The sequence below is a fragment of the Protopterus annectens genome, chromosome 14.part0 (assembly GCF_019279795.1).
Source record: "Protopterus annectens isolate FY-2018-M chromosome 14.part0, PAN1.0, whole genome shotgun sequence".
NCBI lineage: Eukaryota > Metazoa > Chordata > Ceratodontiformes > Protopteridae > Protopterus > Protopterus annectens.
The window spans coordinates 746,036,783-746,057,914 of record NC_056748.1 but is presented as its reverse complement, the minus strand read 5'-3'; positions in this window follow the sequence as shown (position 1 = coordinate 746,057,914).

The following is a 21,132-nucleotide window of genomic DNA, read 5'->3' as shown; positions in this document are numbered from 1 at the left end:
CCTGGCACTTCTGTTCCTACTACATAGGTGACAACACCCCCAAAGGTTAACTTGGTCTTTAGGGAATTGGGCCCCTTCACTAATTATGAACTATCCTTTGACCACCATGTGGTTACTGCTGTTACACAATCCTTTTATAAAGACAGACTAATCACAAGAGGCATATATTCTAGGCTCATGGAAGTAATCCTCCTCCTCTATTCCTCCCTTATCAGACCATTTGGCTAGGGATATGGCCCAGGTTCAGACACTACAGTGTTTCCTTGCAAAAAAAAAAAAAAAATCAAGGGCATGTCCTATTTATTTTATTATTTTATTTTTTATTTTATTTGCAGTTGGTTTACCAAGATAGTCCATTGGGTCAAGATGAACCTGTTTTCAATGGAGTCCCGGGGAGAAAAGCTCCCAAAACAAGCAAGGTTACAATAAGGTTTTAGGTTACAATCATTACAAATATTACAGACTAGAGAAAAAACATTACAAATAGTACAGACTAGTGAAAAACATTACAGATGCTACAGACTAGTTAAAAAAGAACATTACAATATAAATACTGAGAAGCCATTACATCTTAAGGAAGCTTGCACTTAAGAGGTGCATTCTAATACATTCTTTGTAAATAGCTTAGTATGCACAAGAGCAGGATGTATGAGTTAGGAGAGTAAGTAAAATGGAAATTGCCAGTGTAAAGAGGGGAGGATATTATGTGGGGTGAGAGCAGGAGCATTCCCACTGGGATATTAGATGTGAGTGAAGAGATTTTTTGAATGAATGTCCTCCGTGAGTTATCCTGACCACCTTAAAGCACTCTTATTATCTTATTATTTTCTATTTTCTACTTAGTATTGAGAGGAGCCTTGAAAGATCTAATCCTTTAAATGTCCTGCACATCTACAAAACTAATGCATCTCTAAACGCCTACTCAAGAGGCCTAAACTTCCTCCAAAACATAAACAAAAACTGTTGACATGACAGAGATCTTTCACAGAGAATGCATCTTTTATGGAATAGAATTCCCTTAGAGGTTAAATATTCCCCTGGTGTGGTCTCTCTGCACCTTATAGAAAAGGGTCAAAACTAGGTTGGATCTGAAATTAATTTATATCTTATAAATGTGTGGAATCATTGACAAGGCTACAAGCGGTCTACTGTCTCAACAGCCTAGTATGAAACTATGACCCTACAAACATGTGATAATATAATGTTTAAACCAATACCACTAGAAGTAAGTAAATGAGCATGTGACAGAAATTTGCTTGATGAGATATTTCAAAATCCTTTCAAGCCTATTAATATTCCCTTCTAAATGGTTGCGAAAATCACACTATGTTCTGTGAGCTTATCAGTGTCTTGCAAGTAGAACTAGTGCTTTTGAGTGTCTTGATGTGACGGGCCTCAAAACCTTTTTTAATACTCAGGAAAATGGCCATCAAGTTTGCATTTCCCTACAATTTGGTTTTTGATCTGTACTTATGCCTATGTTCCCAAACTGGAGTTAGATCTAACAGTTGGTTAATAGCAGAATAAGAACACGGTAAGCTTCAGAATAAGAACACTGCAAGTTAGTGGTCACCAGATGCATGACCTCTCTCTCTTTGCTACTGAATTATGCCCAGGAATACAGGACAGTAAGTGTCCTCTGAAATTTAGCCTCACATTTTATACATGAGATCACTGAAGCAAACTTGGTGTCATCAGTAAATCCGCTGCACCAGGCATGGCCACCCTCAGATATATCGGTCGCATTGTCTGAGAGATCAGAATTAGCAGGGTATGTTCAAATACCTTCCATATGATGGACAAAAGATAGACTGGCCTGTAAGAGGTAAGACAAGAATTACCACCACCCCTTATGTACTGTTATGACTATGGCTAGTCATAACATTGCACATTAAGACGCATAATCAAGAGTCTAATTCTGCTAAAATAGAGAGTTAAAACAATGGGAGAATAGAAAATTAGATGTGACTGAGGAAAATCCCATTCAACCCATCTGGGCCAACTGCTGAATCACCAAATTTTTCTAAATACAAAGACATCGGAATACAGAAGGGATGCAATACCTTTTACTGGACCAACATAGCTTTTGCAATTACTTGAGCTTTTGAGCTGGCATGAGCATCAGGAGATATTAGGCTACAGATGTTACATACAGTGCTCAAATATTCACTAGTGCCTAGAAAGGAAAATACATGATTTATTTTCAATTGGTTACAAAAAAAACTTGAAAAATGCAGCTTGGATTGCAGTGTGTGTGTGTGTGTGTGTGTGTGTGTGTGTGTGTGTGTGTGTGTGTGTGTGTGTGTGTGTGTGTGTGTGTGTGTGTGTGTGTGTGTGTGTGTGTGTGTGTGTGTGTGTGTGTGTGTGTGTGTGATGCTATAAATATCAACATTTGGCATGTTACATTAGATTTGATGGTCATTTAGCAGAGAAGATAACACTCAGAGAGACCGTCTGACATTTAATTAGACAAAAAGTCTCAAACCAAAAGATGTGTAGGGAGTTTAGTGAAATCCAGAGAAGGAAAGATAAGAAGTTGCCATTTAAAATTTGCTATTCAGTCTAAAAGGATGATCTCATTTTTGTAAGGGACTATAGAAACCTAGATATCACTGAGAAAAATTCCAGTCGACCCATTTGAGCCAACTGCTGAATCACTCAACTGTTGTAAGGGACTCTTGCACTAAGACATGTAATCTAGTGAGGAACACATCACTGTGCAAGTTTTTCTCAGTGTTGGTAATAAAATTAGATACGTCGACTGACCAGGGTGGCTAGTTGGCAATGTTGTTGCTGTTGGGCACCATCCTGCAGCAGCGCCATGTTAGGAACAAGCTTTGGTACATCTACAAAATATTTTTGTTAAGGGATAAATATATTGCTATGAGTAGTTTTCTTCTGTTGAAAGTTTCATCAGCATAATCCAATGGGGTTTCTTCATTTTACTATGTTTGCCCAAAACCATGTTCCATGGGGTGTTATGTCTGCTATGTATAAATACAACATAGGTTTTCAAGAGTTCTTGGACCTCAAGAGTCCCAGTTCCACTCATCTAGTTCCCTTCTTAGATCAACAAAGTTAATCTGATAGAATTTTGTAACCATAAAAGGGATGTACTTTGCTTCTCTGCACATGGTCCAGAACATATTAATCTGATTGGAAATACCCATTTATGGTAAGGACAAAACAGGTTCATTCTTTTTTTCTTTATAAAGTGCTAGAACTATATCCAAGCCATTCGTATAAGTACTTGGATATAAGAAAACTCTAGTAAGATTTCAAGGATCTGTTTATCACCAGCTCTCAAGAATATTTTATTTATCTATCAACAAATATTAGGCACAGTTTAGTTCCTAGCAATGAAAGATGGAGTTTTCCTTAAACATGAAAATTTCCACAGTGAAGTCACATATCTCAGCTGTACTCCACCTGAGGCTTCTATAGAAGCCATCCTGGACTGAGTTAACTTGCCCATGATGACATTTACCCATATCATTTCAGGTTTTGGAAACTAAAATGCAACATCTTGTTATAGTACAGTATTACTTATCTACTGCCTGCTGGTTTACTGTCAGTTCATAAGTAGTTACTAGGCAATGCAGTTCAAGAGACCATTGAGGAGTATAGCACAAATTCCCAATTGTCATGAAGCACTTTCTGGTCAAGTGACTTGCTCAAGGTCAGACAGTTGGAAAGTGAAGGATAAGGTAACCAAACCTTGTATCACACAACGTAAGTAGCTTATTAACAGTTAATAGCCTTTATCCTCTGGACTAACTGCAAGTGCAGTTGTGAAATCAGTGTATTCGGCTACTAGGCAGACATCTTCCATTTAAAGATACTGCAAATCTACGAGTTTTTCTTTTAAGGCTCTGGCATTAAAGAAAATAAAATTTGCTTTAATGGGTTTCTTACAGTACCCACTGGTAAATCAGTGGTCAACCTAAAAAAGCCTTTAGCAGTTTTTATCTTTGAGCCAAGAATTTTACTACCCAGGTAGAAATCATCCTTCCCAAAATGATTAATCCTACTACAAAATTGCCCCCCCCCCCCCTGGAAAAAATGCAGACCAATGAATATAATCATCATGCATCAGATTTGACTAGTTATGTTGCAGGCCTTTTTTTCCTTTTAAAATGGCAGCACTGGGGAAGGAACTGAATCCAAAAATACTGCCCCCAACTTTTTTTTTCCTTGCTGAGGTCTAATACAACTGTTACATCACTAAGGACATCATTTCATTTTTTTTTCCCAGGATATTACTTCTAGAGACAACAGTAACCATACTATATACATTTTTTTCAAAATTTAACTTGTAGAATGGTTGACATAAAAGCAACCATATTCATTAGTGCAAAGGACTAAAGTTCTGACTTGTTCCTGAGCTCTTCCTGTGCCAAGGGTGAAGGGTTTGAATCTTTCCACTTTCACTTGATTAACGTGTGACCTTAACCAATCACTTAACAAATCAATGCTTTGGAACAATTAGGAATATGGACTAGACTCCTTGATGGTCTCCTTCGCTGTATGCCTAGTTAACTACCTAAGAAAATTTAAATGCTATGTCAGTCCACTGTAGGAAGCATATTCCTATGCCTTTGTAGCACTGACTCAAGAATGACTGAAATATGTTTATTTACAGAAAATTCACAAGAAGATGGGGAAGAGGATCCAATAGTACTTCTAAGGGTGAGAGTGATGGATGACTTGCAGCATTAGGAAGGTTACCTAATAAGAGGTCAGTGTACTTGTTCGGGCTTTGGGCTACACTAGTCAACATTCCATGCCTCCCACTTCTTTTTGCCTTTTACATTTCTACCATGGAGACAACACTTTTCTCATATTTGTTATTTTCATGAATATTTTGAAATGCATCATTTAGTAAGACCAACTGCTCATTTCTATCTACCACATCATCATGTTTTCGTTTTTTAACTGATAGGTGTGTAGGACGTTGACCATCTTTTTTGTTCTTTTTTTAGCCTAATAGGCAAACTGATAGGTAAGGTTGGCAATTAACTAGATATTTTGTTATTCTTACCAGATGGGTATCTTGGAAGTGGATTAGAAACACTGGATGAATAGACTAACTGGATGAGAGTGACAGTATAGGAAGCACTTGGGAGAAATGGACCTTATTTTTTTAAACAAGAAACATCTTTATTAAATTTTCCCTTATGACATAGGCAATCATATATGTATATAAATGAAAACAAACCATACTGACATTTTTATTTGCAAACATTATACATCACTTATGATCTATCCAGTCATCATCAGTCAAACATTACATAGCCCATTCAAATCCTGCCTCCTTTTAGACCTCATTTGTACTCATCCAGAATGTTATTCTAAATGTATTGGTCCAACAATTCCCATTTTATTCTATGTAACTTACCCCAACCCTTTTTCAAAGATTGCATTTTCAGTTATCTATTACTTTATTCACTACTTCTAGTGCAGCTGGTTTTAAACTTTGATTTCCACTTTCTAGTAATTGCTTTTTTGACAGACACCATAATTAGACTCAGCAGGGCCTTACTATGTTGAAGCAATTCTGATTCAGTAAAAATTATTTCCTTGGTTATACCAATTTGCTCAGCCAGTATTTCTGATAGAGTAGTCTTCAGGGAACTTTTAAAGTCTGCCAACTCATTACACTCCCAACACATATGTTCCCGATTACATCTTTCTTCCCCATCACAACTCCAACATTTAACATCTACCAGAGGAAAAATTCTTTGGAGTCTACTTGGGGTATAAACATATCCATGTAAACACTTCCCAGTAAATAGTCTAGATCTTCTAGACTTTGTTGCATATTTAGGAGACAAACATATATCCCCCATTGTTTCTTTGTGAATTGCTTATCCAGTCTCTCTTCCCAGTCCTTTCTAGCTTCCTCTGGTTGATTCTTATAGTTATCATGCACTATTTTGATGCTCTACTAATTACCCCTTTTTAACAGCTGCTTCTGTTCTAGAGTCTACTAAAAACTCTACCAGTGATGGTCTTTCACACAGGATCCCCCTACTTCTCTGCTTTGCCTATACTCTATCAGTCTTTGATAGGAAAGCAATCTCTACCTGCAGTTCAAATAAATTCTAGGCTTCTTCCCATTCTATTACCTTTCCCTCTCTAATTATTTACTTCCAATACCTTGGTTGCTTTGCCAATTTTCTAGAATAAATTCCATCCCCCTCTTGCCTATTGTTTGTATCCCTAATTGGTATCATCCCTATCAGAATAATCTCCTTTCTCCATTCCATTGCTGGCTTAATTCTTAGAATACTTTGTTACTTTATAAATATAATATTTGTATGGTTATTGTTATTCACTTTAAAGATCTGCATTCAAAATCCAAGTCTCTCCTTGTTTCTTGAGTGTTCTCCTTGTTTTGTCATCATCCCCTTCCACTTTGAATTATAGCTTTCTGCTTGTGCTATGGATAGGAGCCTTAACTGTATAACTCTGAAATACTCCTTCAAATTGGATAATCCCAAACCACCTTGTTCTATTGGAAGAATCAGCTTATCCCACTTCACTCTTGCTATCTTCTCCTCCTAGATAAAATCATTCAGCTCTTTATTAACTGCTATCCACAACTTCTCCTCTGGTTGACAAAAATATATGTATGTATAAAACTAAAGGGACAAAAAACATTTGAACTGTTTGCATCTTGCTATTAGTGTCCATAAAACAGAACTTCCAATTTCTCAGTTTTTATATTTTCTTTTGTTTAGTCTCTTCCCACATATCCTTAGCTGCCACAACATAATCCTTTTTAATCCATACTGCTAAGTACTTCATTTTATCATGTCCCCAAAAATCTGAATATTGCTGAACCAATCAATGTGTGGGTGCATAGTTTACAGCTATTGCCTTTGTTTTAGCGTCATTAATTTTGTATGCCAAAAAGACCTGAAACTGTTTCAAAATGTTCCACAACACTGAAATGTCCTTTTCTGGTTTTATCAGGTATAAAATAATATCATCTGCAAATAAAGCCAGCTTTTCTTGACTACCATAACAATTATATCCTTGAATTTCTGAGTCCTTTATTTTCTTTGCCAATGGTTCTAAATATAACAGAAATAACAAACGGGAAGAGAACACCCCTGCCTCATTCCTCTGCTCAAACAACTTATCAGAGAGGAACCCATCTACTTTAATTTTTGCCTCTGATCCCTCATATAGCCTCCCAATCAACCTTATAATTTTATCAGGGAATGCAAATGCTTCCATTTCCCTGCTCATAAAATCCTAGCTTACTCTGTCGAATGCTTTCTCTGCATCAAGACCCACCAACAACAGTGGTATTTTCTTATATTCTGCTTACCTCTATATCATCATTGTTCTGTTAATGTTTCCAGGTGTTTGCCTCCCCTCTACAAAACCACACCAATCCTTGTCAATCAGTTTTGGCATCACTACTGTCTTCTTTTAGCCATTATAGACATAAACACTTTATAATCGTGACTTATAATTGAAATGGGCCTATATGAAAATGGATCTGATGGGTCTTTACTATCTTTAGGTATTACAGTCTCCACTGCTTTCTTCCAGGATATAGGTGCTTCTCCTCCTCTTAAAATACTGTTAAACAAAACCTTCCAGATTTATATCAGTTTTTTCCCTCCTAGTTTCCAAACGTCCACAGGAATACCATCTACTCCTAGGGACTTTCCTGTAGATTAGTTATACATCATTATTTTTATCTCATCTTTTTTTTTTCCTGACTGTTAGTAATTAAGCCTCATCTACCTCTAACCTTGGCATATTTAATTCCTCCATACATATTTCCATTTGTACATTTTCTTGCTTTATACAGATTTTCATAACATTTCTAAAATATTCCTAGTACCTCTACAAGGTCTCTTTTTATCTTCCTTATTATAAGCTCCATAAGACTGGCAACAAACATTTCTACTTTCTGTTGTCTGAGTCATTGCACTAAAAGTGTATGTGCTCTGGAGTTATTATCAAAATAAGTTGCTTAACATCAGTCTTTCTAAACTCATGCATATTACTGAGGTAATCCTTTATTTTTTGTTTAGCATTCTGCAATTGCTCCTCTTCTTGTTCTGTGAGATTCCTCCTATTCTGCAATACTTTAACCTTTGACAGTCTCTCTCTAAATAATTCTTGTTTTAACCATAGCGCTCTCTCTTTTATTTCCACCCTATTTTAAACCCCATTTTAATTTTATCCCACTCCTTAGCTATAATTTCAGAAGAAATTTCTATATTCCTCTAATAACTCCCAAACAATTTCTACTATCCATTCATTAAATTCCTCTCATTTCAAAAGATAGGTGAGAAAGCACCAATTTCTCAGTGTGTCATTTTTTATTTTGTTACCCTGCATTTTTATTTTAGTTATTATTGGCATGTGATCTGAAATACTTATTGGATGCATATCACAGCTTTCAATTAAATGCCCATTCCTGTGAAATAAAGTTCTATATAGCCTAGACCAGTTTTTGTATCTTGAGGAATAATATGTAAATTCATTCCAAACTCCTACTACAGAATTCACATCTTCCATGCCAAATATTTTTATAAATTTCTCCCTCTTTTTGTTATATTTTTCCTTCTGGCATCGCATACATCCTCACTACTACAAATGAAATGCCAGTCCCCATGATAAATAATGTTCTCTACTAAAAGCTGATTAATTCTCCCAGAATTTGCTTAAGCTGCATTATAGCAGTTTAGGTAAATGTAAATAGATGCCAGTGTAATCCTCCTTCCTTGCCAGTATCCCCTTAGTACTACAAATATACCATTATTATCTTTTTTACCCTTTTCTATCAGTACTGGAGCTCCTCTTGCAATTAATGTAAGTACTACCCTTTTCCTTTGACTCAGAGATTCCACTGAATAAACACCCTGAAAACCTTTCTTTATCAAATTCACATTCTCATATCTTTACAAATGTGTCTCCTATAGCATAAGTATTTGCACTCTACATTTTTAATATAGTTCACTACTCTTTCTTTTTGTATATATCTGTGATACCATTTATATTTAATGATAATATAGAAAGTATTGTCATTGTGTTATGAAGTAATTATTCACACCTGTCATGTGTAACCGCTTTTTTTAAATGCCTAGTTCCAATTTTTGTGTATCATGCATACACTGTTTGTCAGGTTCATCTTTTATACAGCTGTTTATTGTCATATCCATTTGAGCCTATGTCACATCTTACAAAATGTTTTGTTTAAATGAACCCCCCCAAAAAAAACACACCCCAGAACACCCCTAAAACCTATTAACTTAATACTAAAACACAAAACTATGTATATCTTCAAATATTGAAGTTTAACCATCCTAATAGGAACAATTGTCCCAGACTGACAGCCACACTCGTAGACTTGGATTAACCTAAAAGGAAGGTTATCCATGCTAAAATGAATGGTACAACCTATGCTTCTAAGTGCTGTCTGTTTCTGTCTTATCTTTATTTCTCTCCAAGATTGGAAAAACACTTGAATGATTTTAGTACATATTATCTTTTAGCCATTAAAAAAAACACTAAAAGAAAGAAGCATTCTATTTTATTGCACCTTATCAGATTTTCTCCATGGGGATATGAGAACCAGATATACAGCTGCCTTTACAAGCACCTGTTTATTTGCTAGAAGAAAAAAAAAGATCACTGAATATAATAAAAGTTATTTATTTGTTTTCCCTTAAAACTTATTAATAGATCAATCCAAGGGCCTTAATCCAGTCATTCATTCTCCTATGCATCAGTTTTCTTGCACTATGCTCTATTGACCAGACTTTTCTTCCATTTTTACACTACAGTGCCTACATTTCTTAAAACTGAACAATGAGAAAGAAAATAAAGGAGGAAAGAAGGAAGAAGGAAGGAAAACAACAAGGATACCTGTATACTTTAGCATCTTTATTACAATTGAAAATAACTGAGAAAGCTTTACTTTATAGCATGCACATTATGTCATACATTATAAAAATACTATTGTTAAGAACAAAATTTTGTTTTACCTATAGTCAACCTTTTCTTCATTTTGACTTCTGATATTTGCAATTTTATAACCTTACATGAATATTTTTTTAAAGCTTCTTCCATTTTCTCTAGCCTTCTGTTATTGGAGTTGATATATTCTTTCAGTGTTTCATTTATTTTAATTAGATCTGAGTACATTTGACTTATTTTTTCATGTAGATTACTGGAAGTCATGTCTTGCACCAAAGCTGGAACTTGCACTGCTTTTTAACAAACAGCTGCATAATTCTTCTTAGTCAGTGTTTTCTCCTTACCTTTTGTAATTGATTTTCTTTCAGGTTTTCTAAACTTATTTTTTGCTGGCATCCAGGCAGTGCACTTACTAACCAGTTACTGACATATACCCAAAAAGATTAATTCACTGGCTCTCTTATTTGGGTTTCTGTTTTCACAGTGGCAGAGCTGAAATTAAGCTGGTACTCAGTGTGCAGACATCTTTGAAGTCCAAACAAATGGACTTTATATTTGAACTGTCACAATCATCAATGGGATCATACCCAAACATATTACAATTGTATCTAAGCATAACATAATTCAACTCATCTTGGCTAGAAGCCTCCATGCAATACCTCTAACTTAAGTACCTCATACTTACGAAAACAGAAACGATATCAGTCCAGAAATCACATGGACCTAAGAGGCCTAACCCTATATATCTTTAAGTAGTCATACTTAAAATCTCTTGGCAGTTTTTATGAGTACTTAAGAGCTTCCATCCCCAAATCAAAATGGGTCAGATATGATAACTCTTGTGTAAACCTGTGTGCGCCTTGCCATTCATACCTTAAGGTTGACAAAGTAGAACTTTGCTTGATCTGTACTAGTAACTTATTCTACAGGCTGGGAATACATTGAGTTAAGAAGCTATCACTCCATTGAGTTTTGTGGATTTGTTGGTGCAAATGTAAATCCTAATACAAGTGTAGAGCCCTGGTTTGTGAAGAAATAGAATTTCAAATAGGACTGGGTTTTTCATAGCTCAAAAAGTGGGACTCAGGTCACCACAAAGCAGCCAGTAGGCTACTCAGAATAATAATAAGAGCTGCTCTAATTTATTGGGATAGAAATCTGAGGGATTTAACACCTTTAATTTTTTTTTTTGGTTAAAAATTGTTGGGGTCTTCCCAGTTGAGAAGTATGCTTGGATTTGTATTTATCAATGAGGCCAGTGTATTCAATGATGGGTCTTGTAAAGGAAAAGTGCAGTGGTAAGATGGATTCTTTGGATCTTGAAGATATTCTCTTGAAAATTAATTAGGCCGGATAGAAAGACTTCTTGATATTTTGGAAACATGATCAAATAGAGAAAGAGAGAGAGTTGTACACAGATGTACCCAGGTCTCTTATGACCATATCTGTTTATAGAAAAGTATCTCTTATAACATGAGGAGGGAACAGCTTTTTTGCCAAATACTGCTATGCTGCACTTTTTTGCATTTAACGTAAGATCATGTTCAGTACACCAGGTATGTAGATATTTCAGCTCTTTTTGGAGAAGTTTAGTGTCAGTGGATGAGTGGATAACAGTGTCCAGTTTGCAGTAGTTAGCAAACATGATCAACATCTCAAGAATATTGGCTTAGATGTCTGCAAAATATATGTCAAACAGGAGATGATCCATCAATGATCTCTGTGGTACCAAATATTTACAATTTTAAACTCAGAGATGGTACTAGGAACTCACAGTACTTGGATAATTTTGGATAGCCATTTTGCAATCCAGTGCAGAATGTAGGAATTTACATTAGCTATTGCTAAGATAGACAATAAGCTAATGATTTCCAGTTGTGGTTAACCCCCCCACTTCAATGAGGTTCTAACACCATTGTTTCCACTTACATGAGGCAAGCAATCTCTTCCTTCATTACTTAGTGTCTAATCTGGGTTTTTATTTTAAGTGAAAATACTTGGGTATCATTATAAACTGTCCTGGGATGTCTGTTTAATTTAAGTTGTCCTTGTCTTTAGCTGCCAAGCAAACATAATTAAATAAATATATAAACATTTTTTCTTTTAGATGCTAATCCTTCTCAGCCAGGGGCAATGTCCACAGGTCTACTGAGAAACTGCAGACTGGCTCACAAACATGGGTGTGTGGCCTACTTCACTCCCTCCCACTTTTAATGACTCAGCCACCGAACAGCTCCTCAGTTTTATTCTTTTTGTACCCCATTATCAAGACTCATTATCTGACCAACCTCTTTCTACACAAAATAAACTATAGGTGTTAGTTCTCAGTGCTAGGAGTCTCAATAAGAAGCTCTGCTTCCTGGAAGTGCTCCTCACTCTGGAGATTGTTGACATCTTGAAATTATTGATACATGGCTTAAAGCCATGGAAGGCACCCTGGCAGTAAAGGCTATAAGGCCTTCTAAACATTTAGACCAACTATAACACAAGAAGGGACAAGAGGTGGAGATGTATCAATTTACATAAAAAGAAAGCATGACTCAACATTGGTCAAACAGTATGATATTCTTAAGCTACTCCATGTCTAGCTAACCTTAGATAAATTTTAATACCATAGCCTTGTTAGCTATAGGTCCCCATCTATTATTTAAGATAACCATATCACATACTTGAATGGACTGTAGTCACTCACAGTACAGTCCAACACCATATACATGGGTGATTTTAACCATCCCACATTAGAACTGGGATACATAAACAAGCAGTGACATGCAAGCTCAAGGATTCCTGGATTTTGCCAATGCAAACTCTGGGGAACAGCTAGTCTGCACACCTACTAAGGGTGCACATATCCTGGATCTGGTACTCACAAATATGAGGGAATGTTGCACCCCCCACCTTCTGTAATGTTATCACTGGTCAGATCAGATCACAATGCAGTAACCCTTGAAATAAATATAAAGGCTGAACTCCCAGCAAACTGCAGCACCTTTAAGAAATTTTCCAAGGCTAACAACCTTGTGATGACATAGCTAAATTCCAAGCCCTCCAAACTCAAGAACACACTGGCCTATGCAGAAGTGTTTACAGAAACCCTGTACAAGTATTTAAATAACAACTGCATAGAAAAAGAAGTACCAAACTGAAATAAACTTAGGACAAACTCCAAAAATAAGCCCCTCGGTGGACCTCCACTATAAATAGGTTGTACATCAACAACAAAAAAGAAAATCCTGTCCAAAAGTAGGAAGGGTTATGCCCAAAGGACAAAAAAGCCTCCATCAGTCTCAACAAGCAGCTCATGGGACTAATGAAGCCCACTAAAGTTGACATTGAAGGAAAATAGCCTCCCAGGCTAAGGATAACCATATGGCATTTTTCAGTTATGTAAACAACCTTAAAGGGAGCACGTATAGGTATGCTGAACTAATATTAAACGGAACTTCCTATACTGAACCGGGGGATATAACAAATTTGCTGGCCAATATATTTGGCTCCTACTTCACCCACCTATCACACCAAGTCCCCCAACAGAAAATACCCTCTACCATTTCTACTCCAACTCTCATTAAAGAACAGGTCCTCACAGCACTCTCCAGAGCTAAAAACACTGCATCAACGGGTCCTGATAATATTCCATGATGCCTCCTAAATAGCTTGAGACATGACCTGTCAGACCCAGTGAATTGCTGTTCAACCACAGCCTCCAAACAGGCTTCATCTCCAGGAAATGGAGGACTTCAATGGTCATCCCTCTACACAATGGCAGACCATAAACAGGGAACTATTGATCCATTCCATACATTTGGCTAGTCTTATTTGCAAGACCATGGAAAGAATTATTGTGGACCTGATAAACAAAGACATAGGAAATCTTCAAATACTGGACCCATCATAGTTTGGTTTCTGCAAAGGCATATTATGCCTACTAAACTTGGTGGACTTCTTCAATAAGGTCACTAGAGCCATGGATGAGGGCAAAACAGTATAATATTGCCTCACCTTCAATAACCACATCGCCACAACAGTCAGGAAATCCTTCTATGTGGCACACCTCATCACTAAGGGCTTTTCATCCAGAACAAAAGGAGGTCATTGTCCCACTGTACTCATCCCTCATTAGACCCATTATAGAGTGCAATGCCCAGTTTGGTATGTACCTCACAAGACATCTGCAACAGCTGGAAAGGCCGCAGAAATACCTCACTAAAAGAATCAAAGGCCTAAAGCAGATGCCTTATACTGACCATCTAAAAATACTTCAGCTATACTCTGTAGCATATCGTCTACTCAGAGGCGATCTCTGCTTAACATACAAGGCCATGTCAAACCCTGAGCTGTTGGACATGTTCCACTTAAAGAAATCCCGATCCCTCAGAGCCACACACTGCAGGGATCTAAACCTTGTCATCACAATGAACAAAACATGCTGAAGTGATAGGTTCCTGACTCAGAGACTCCTCATACTGTGGAATAGACTGCCCATACATGTCAAGCAGAGCACCTCCTTGGCCCTCTTCAAAAGGAACCTTGACGATTGAAAGGGAGATAGGAAATTCACCCCGGGGATCACATCAGTCGCCCTGCTAGACAGGGGTCCAGGGAAGTAAATATTGTGGGTAGAAATATCCAGGGAAGTGTTATGGCTAGGCTTGTATAGGCCCTAGGGCCGATAGCCTAGTACCAACCTATGAACCTATGAACGTTGACCTGACAAAGGCATTTGACACAATACTTCACGTGGGTATTGTAAACAAACTCACAAATTTAGGCATATATCCCTATGTCACCCTATGGCTATCCAACTGCCTTACAGATAGGACACATGAAGTTGGAGGGAGAATCTTCCTCCACCAAGAGGCTTGTTACTAGTGGTGTCCCACAGACCTCAGTACTGGGGCCTCTCCTGTTTGTAATATACTTCTCTGAAGCCAAGGTAAATGTAGAGGGCCTTTGGCTGACCAAATTTGCTGAAGACTGCAAGATGGGTACAATCATTGAATTTCCCCAGAAATGTAGATATCCTTCAAGATGGTCTGACACAGACAAATAACTGGTGCAATAACCATGGCCTAAAACTCAGTGCAAAAGATGCATAATTGTACCTTTTGGGAAGACGACAACCTCTGCAAATTACAACATTGATAACACTATCCTAAGAACAGACACAGTGATAAGGGGACTTGGGCACTCAGGTTGACAGTAACCTGAAGTTTGATGACCATGGCATCTGGATCTAAGGAGATCATAGTCCCACTATACTCAGCCCTCATTAGACCAATGATCGAGTACAATGCACCCTTGAGCATGTACCTAACCAGGCATTTTCAGAAGCTGGAATGGCTACAGTCTTTCCTCACTAAAAGAATACAGGCTGTAAATAATATGTCATATGGGGACTGCCTCAAAGCCCTGTCCCTGTACTCAGTTTCCTACAGACTACAAAAGGGCAATCTATGCCTAACCTCAAGGTATTCTCCAGTCCAGCCCTGATGATTCTCCTACACATTGACAAAACAAACAGTACTAGAGTTACTTGATCTAAGGATCTAAATTTAGTCTGTGACAGAAGCAAAACAGATTATCCTTCCCTGGAACAGACTACCCATTCACGTGAAACAGAGCCCTTCCCTAAGGCTATTCAAATGCAGTTTGGTTTACTTTTTATTTTATTTTACATTTGTTAACCAGGAAAGTCCAACTGGACACAGGTCCTTTTTCAGAGGAGGCCCATGTAGAAAAGCTCCAATAAAGTACAAATACAAAATACAAAATACAAATTAAATGTACATAAGTATATAAGAAAGAAGAAAACACAAGATTCACAAATGTGTATAGAATATGCAACAGTGACAATTGCAGACTAAATAGAAGTTAACAAACATATAGGAAGTATCTAGTTTGATAGAAAAATAAGAGAATACATAGTGAATACAGTTCTTTAGTTAAAAACTTTGACATTATACATCATCCTGAGTAAATTACAGTTTAGTGATACAGAAGGCTATTACCCTGTAGATGTAGCTGATGTTAACAATGCAATATTTTATTTTATTTTTAGGGAAATAATTTTCAGAGAGACTAAGGAAAGTCTATCCAGGAGTGCTGCAGGAAGATAGGCAGGTGTCTGCTAAGGGAGACCTTAGGAGCTTTTTAAATTGTGTAATAGAGCTGTTTGAGGTTATTAAGGAAGGTAACGTATTCCATATTTCAGGAATGTAGTTAGAGAAGAGTGAATTCCCAGCATGGTTGTTGGCTTGGTGGTATCTAGAAGGTGTAAGTTGCTGGAGCAGAGATAGCAGGAATTGGTGTATGGCAGTATAATATATTGGAGAGCAGGGATTTTATCAGGTTGGTGGAGAATTTTGTGTGCAAAGGATAGGAGGAAGTTCAAGCCAATTCATTTGTTTAAGAGATGCACAATGATGTGATCCATAGGAGGCTACAGTTGCAAACTTTGCTATTTAATTATAGCAAGATTCTAGTTTTATTAAGTATGTTTTGTGGAGGTAGGGTAGTACTGGGGAGGGGTGGAAGAGGGTTTATAAGAGGTGTGTACGGGCAATAGTTGCATTTGTATTTCTTGTCAGAAATTGTTTGTTTCTATATAGGAGACCTAGTTTCTTGTAGACCTTTTTGATTGTTTGGGCTATATGCATATCAAATTTCAGGTTATTGTCGATTTCTATCCCAAGTAAGTTTAGTATGTGTTATTGGGGAGATCATAGTATTATTTTTGGATAAGATAATAAATGACTGTAAAGCTGAGGAGGATCTAGTTGGGCTAAAGAGGAAGAGCTTAGGTTTGTTGGGATTCAGAATGAGTTGGGAGTTAGTGAGCCATGGTTTGACAGATAGGAAGGAATCTTGGGTAATGGTATGGAGCTCTTGTAGTGTGGAGGATGCACATATCAGGGTAGAGTCGTCCATGTATTGTACTACAGAGATGTATGGTATGGAGGTGCTGAGCTGGTTTGTGGATATAGAGAAAGGCAGAAGTCCAAGAATGGAGCCTTGTTGAACCCCTAAGAGAACTGGGAGCAGAGAGGAGAGTTGGCTTTCCACTGGATGGCATGCAGATGTCCTGCTAGGTAGATTTGGAACCATGTGATACTAGAATTACTAAGGTTTAGGGTGGGGAGAATGTTAATGAGTTTATTATGATCTACCATGTCAAAGGCTTTGGAAAGGTCCAAGAATATAGTAGATTCATATTGTCTATTTTTTCTATGTTGGTTAACCATACACGAAAGGACATTAGCGCGGTAGTGCTGTTATGAAAGAGATGAAAGCCATGTTGGGTGTGTGATATTAGACTGTGTGTGAGAAGGCAGTTCAATAATTGGGTATGCACTACTCTTTCAAGTATTTTGGATAAGTGAAATAAGAAGACAATAGGACGACAATTTGTAAATTCTGTGGAATTACCTCCTTTGTATAGTGGTAGAATATGGGAGGTTTTCCAAATACTAGGTACATGGCTCTCAGATATTGACCAGTTGATGACTATGACTATTGGATAGGCTATAGCTTCAGCTGCAATTTTTAGAAAGTCAGCTGGGGGTTTATCTGTGGCTAGAGTGGGAGGTTTCAGTTTTTGAAGTCTTTTTTTATGGGTTTAACAGGCACTGGGTGTACGCTAAAGTGGGGGGTGGCTATTTTGGGAGATGGTGCTGTGTTGGGGGAAGGGGTAGAGTTGCTGATGATGGCTTGAGAGTTTGCAAGGACTTGAATAGTTTCTGTGAAGTATTTATTGAACTGGTTTGCTAAGTTGTCAGAATTATTAGTTGTTTTTGAGTTAGGGGTAGTTGATTTACCTGGATGAAGTATATTATTAATTGCAGCCCAATTATTATTAATTGCATTGAGGGTGTTTTGTGTGTTTATTCTGTGTATTGTGGTAGTAGTTGATTTTGTCTGACCTTACTAACTTTTTTGCTTTGTACGTAGTTCTAGATATGCTTGTTTTGCTAAATGGGTTTTATTTATTTGAAATTGTTTCTATGCCTTGTCTCTAGCATTTGGTAGGGATTTGCATTCCTTAGTTAAGCCAGGATGCATAAATGGATTTAATTCTAATAGTTCTAGGGGGTGCATGGTTGTTTAGTATGTCTAGGAAGGTAGTGTTGTAGGTGCCAACTGCATCTTCTAGAGGTAGCTGTTTTAGTGAATCCCAGTTGCAACTCTTTAGTGCAGAGATGAAACTGTTAGGGTTGAAGTGTTTTTTTTTCTTTCTGATTAGGTGGAAGATGGTCTGGATGGATTGGTGAGAATGTGTTCATAGACAAAAGTTGGGTGATGGTCACTTAGGCTGTCTGGGAGACAGCCTGTTTGAGATACTAAGGAAGGGTTGCTAACCAAAATCAAGTCAAGGATTGACTGTCATTTGGAAGATTTGCCAGTCCTTGTAGGGGATGTGATTAGTTGGGTAAACCCGTGAAGGTCTATGTGGACTGAGGGTTATGTGAGGAGCAGTCAAGCCAATCAATATTGAAGTCACACAACAGGATTGTTTCTTGGGGTAGGGTGTGGAGATCCATTGAAGTACATTTTCCAAAGTGGGAATATTTCTACCTAATGGAATATAACCTCCTATGATGTTAATGTGGTTTGTGGGGTTAATTTTTAATTTGGCAAATATAAGTTCAGAATTGTCAAAGTCAGGGGCAGATATGTCTAAGTGGTCATGTATTAGGTGATTTTTGAAGAAGATTGCTACTCCTCCACCCTTTCTTGTTAACCTATGTTTGCACAGAATATTATATCCAGGAGCTGTTATTTCATTTTTGTTATTGGGATGGGATGAGAAAATTACAATTTCACTCCTGGCTCGTCACCTGTGGCCCTTTTGGGCAGAGACAGTTTGTAGGTGCCCTAAGGCACAGGCATATATACCAAAACCATTCTACTCCTTGAGCATTGATAATTGGGAAAATTGGGGCATGAGTGGCTAGACTTAAAAAGGCCCTAGGGCCATTAGCTTAGTAACCTCCTATGATGCTATGAAAATCAATAAGCTCCCACCTGACCACACTAGATATAACTCCAACCTTATACCCTCTCAAAACTGTAGACTTCTTTAAGCATAATATAAACCTTGACAATCCCATAAACAACAAACTCAGCCTGAAACCAAAAACCAGATTAAAATGGCAGATAATCTATCATTACATCTCTCAAAACTTAAAATTGAGTGGTAATATACATCTTCATCCACACCCAACCTCTACTCCTCACTCATCACATGTTATTACCTTTATCGATCCCATCTCTCCCATACAATGCTTAAAATGTCCTCTTCTGTACTTGTCATCCATATTAATACTAGAAGCATTTATAACAAGCTACCAGAACTCTCTGCATGGTTTTACTTACATTCATCTGATATTGCAGTAATAACAGAGACATGGCTAAAAATGAAACAAAAGATAATAAGATATTCCCACCAGATTATAACATACTCAAAGCAGACAGAAAGCATAAGAGAGCCAGTGGGATTGCAATACTCTGTAAAAACATTGTACACCTCACTCTACCACCTCCAACACCCCCCCCCCCATATTTGACAAAACTGAAATTCTCATATCTATTCTCTAAACAAATTCATATACATAATAAGAGCTTATATCCCATCTGGGAACAATCATAGCACAGCAGATCATCTCTTCTGCTGGGTAGCATCCAATATGCCCCACAAAAAAAAAAAATAGGCGACTTCAGTATTGACTGTCTGTCTCTTTCTATCCACTAAGAACCCCACCCATTCCACAAATCTATATGGACTAACACAGCTGATCACCACTCCTACTCACGTCAACAATAAAAATAAAAAGGGTACCACAATAGACCAGATACTTCTATGTCACGTAAAATCTCTAACTCTCGGACCCTCAGACTCTTTAAACAGCCATCTCCCTATATACACCATAAGAAAGCAAACAAAAATCCAAAACCACTACCACTTTAATGTTACTCATAATATGACAAATTTCAACAAAGACACATTCATCTTATACCTAAATTAATATAACTGGTCTAACCTAAAATACCTACCACTTGATGTTGCATTTCACTTCAATATTATATTCCAAAAAAAATCCTAAATGAACTGGCCCCCCCCCTTAGAACAAAATGAGTTAAATCTAATCCTGTCCCTTGGCTATCCAGAGTCACAAAACATCTCATAAAACTTATACATGCTATCTGGAAAATGTGGATCACAAACAAAACTGAGCCAAACTATCAGAAATTCAGAGAATTTAGATACAGACCCAAATACCATACTAAATTAGACAAAAACATACTACACTAAACCTCAAAATTAAAATTATGTTGTTCTATCTTTCGGGTTTTCCTGGTTAGGGGTCGCCACAGCGGAACTCCGGTCCGCTAATGACTGGCAGTAGATTTTTACGTGCCAATTTGCCGGCCCTAACACACAACCTTCAATGAAGGTACGCCCATTCATGCAAGTCTCCACATAGAAGACGCTCTAGCTGACAATCAAACAGGACAACGTCTTAATGTGAGGTGACAACGCTACCGCAGCACCACCACCGCAGTCTCAAAAAAAATAAAAAAATTTTTTTTTATTTATTTATTTCAAAAATAAAAATTATCAGAATCCTAAATTATTCTGTTTTTTTATAAATTAACTTCTAAATCTTAGCCATTAAACACAGCCTTTCACCTACACTCAAATCTAAGAACTCAGTTGACATTGTTAATGAATTCAACTCTTGCATTATTAAATCAGTCTATTCCTTACACAACAGCTCTACACAAAACAATGCCATGAACACAAAGCAAACTCTAATAACTCCCCATATGCTGTCTTTCCAACTATTCCCCACTACTAGAGTGAAAAAAAATGCTTAAACTAAAACCCACTTCCCTAGCATCAGACAATCATCCTGGTGAATATCTAAAAATGGTAGCAGATGCCATAGTTTAAGTTGTTCAATTGTAATTAACCACTCTATAAATGAATCTTGTCTGCCTTTACTATTGAAAAAATATTACATCCTCCCCATCCAAAAAGTGTCATTCTACTAAACTCACCACTTACAGACCTATTGCCATCCTCTCTCCCCTATCAAAAATACTTGAGAAGTGCATTAGACCCTCCAACACTGTATCACATAAAATACACTCCCCTGTCCTTCACAGCATGGTTTTTGACCC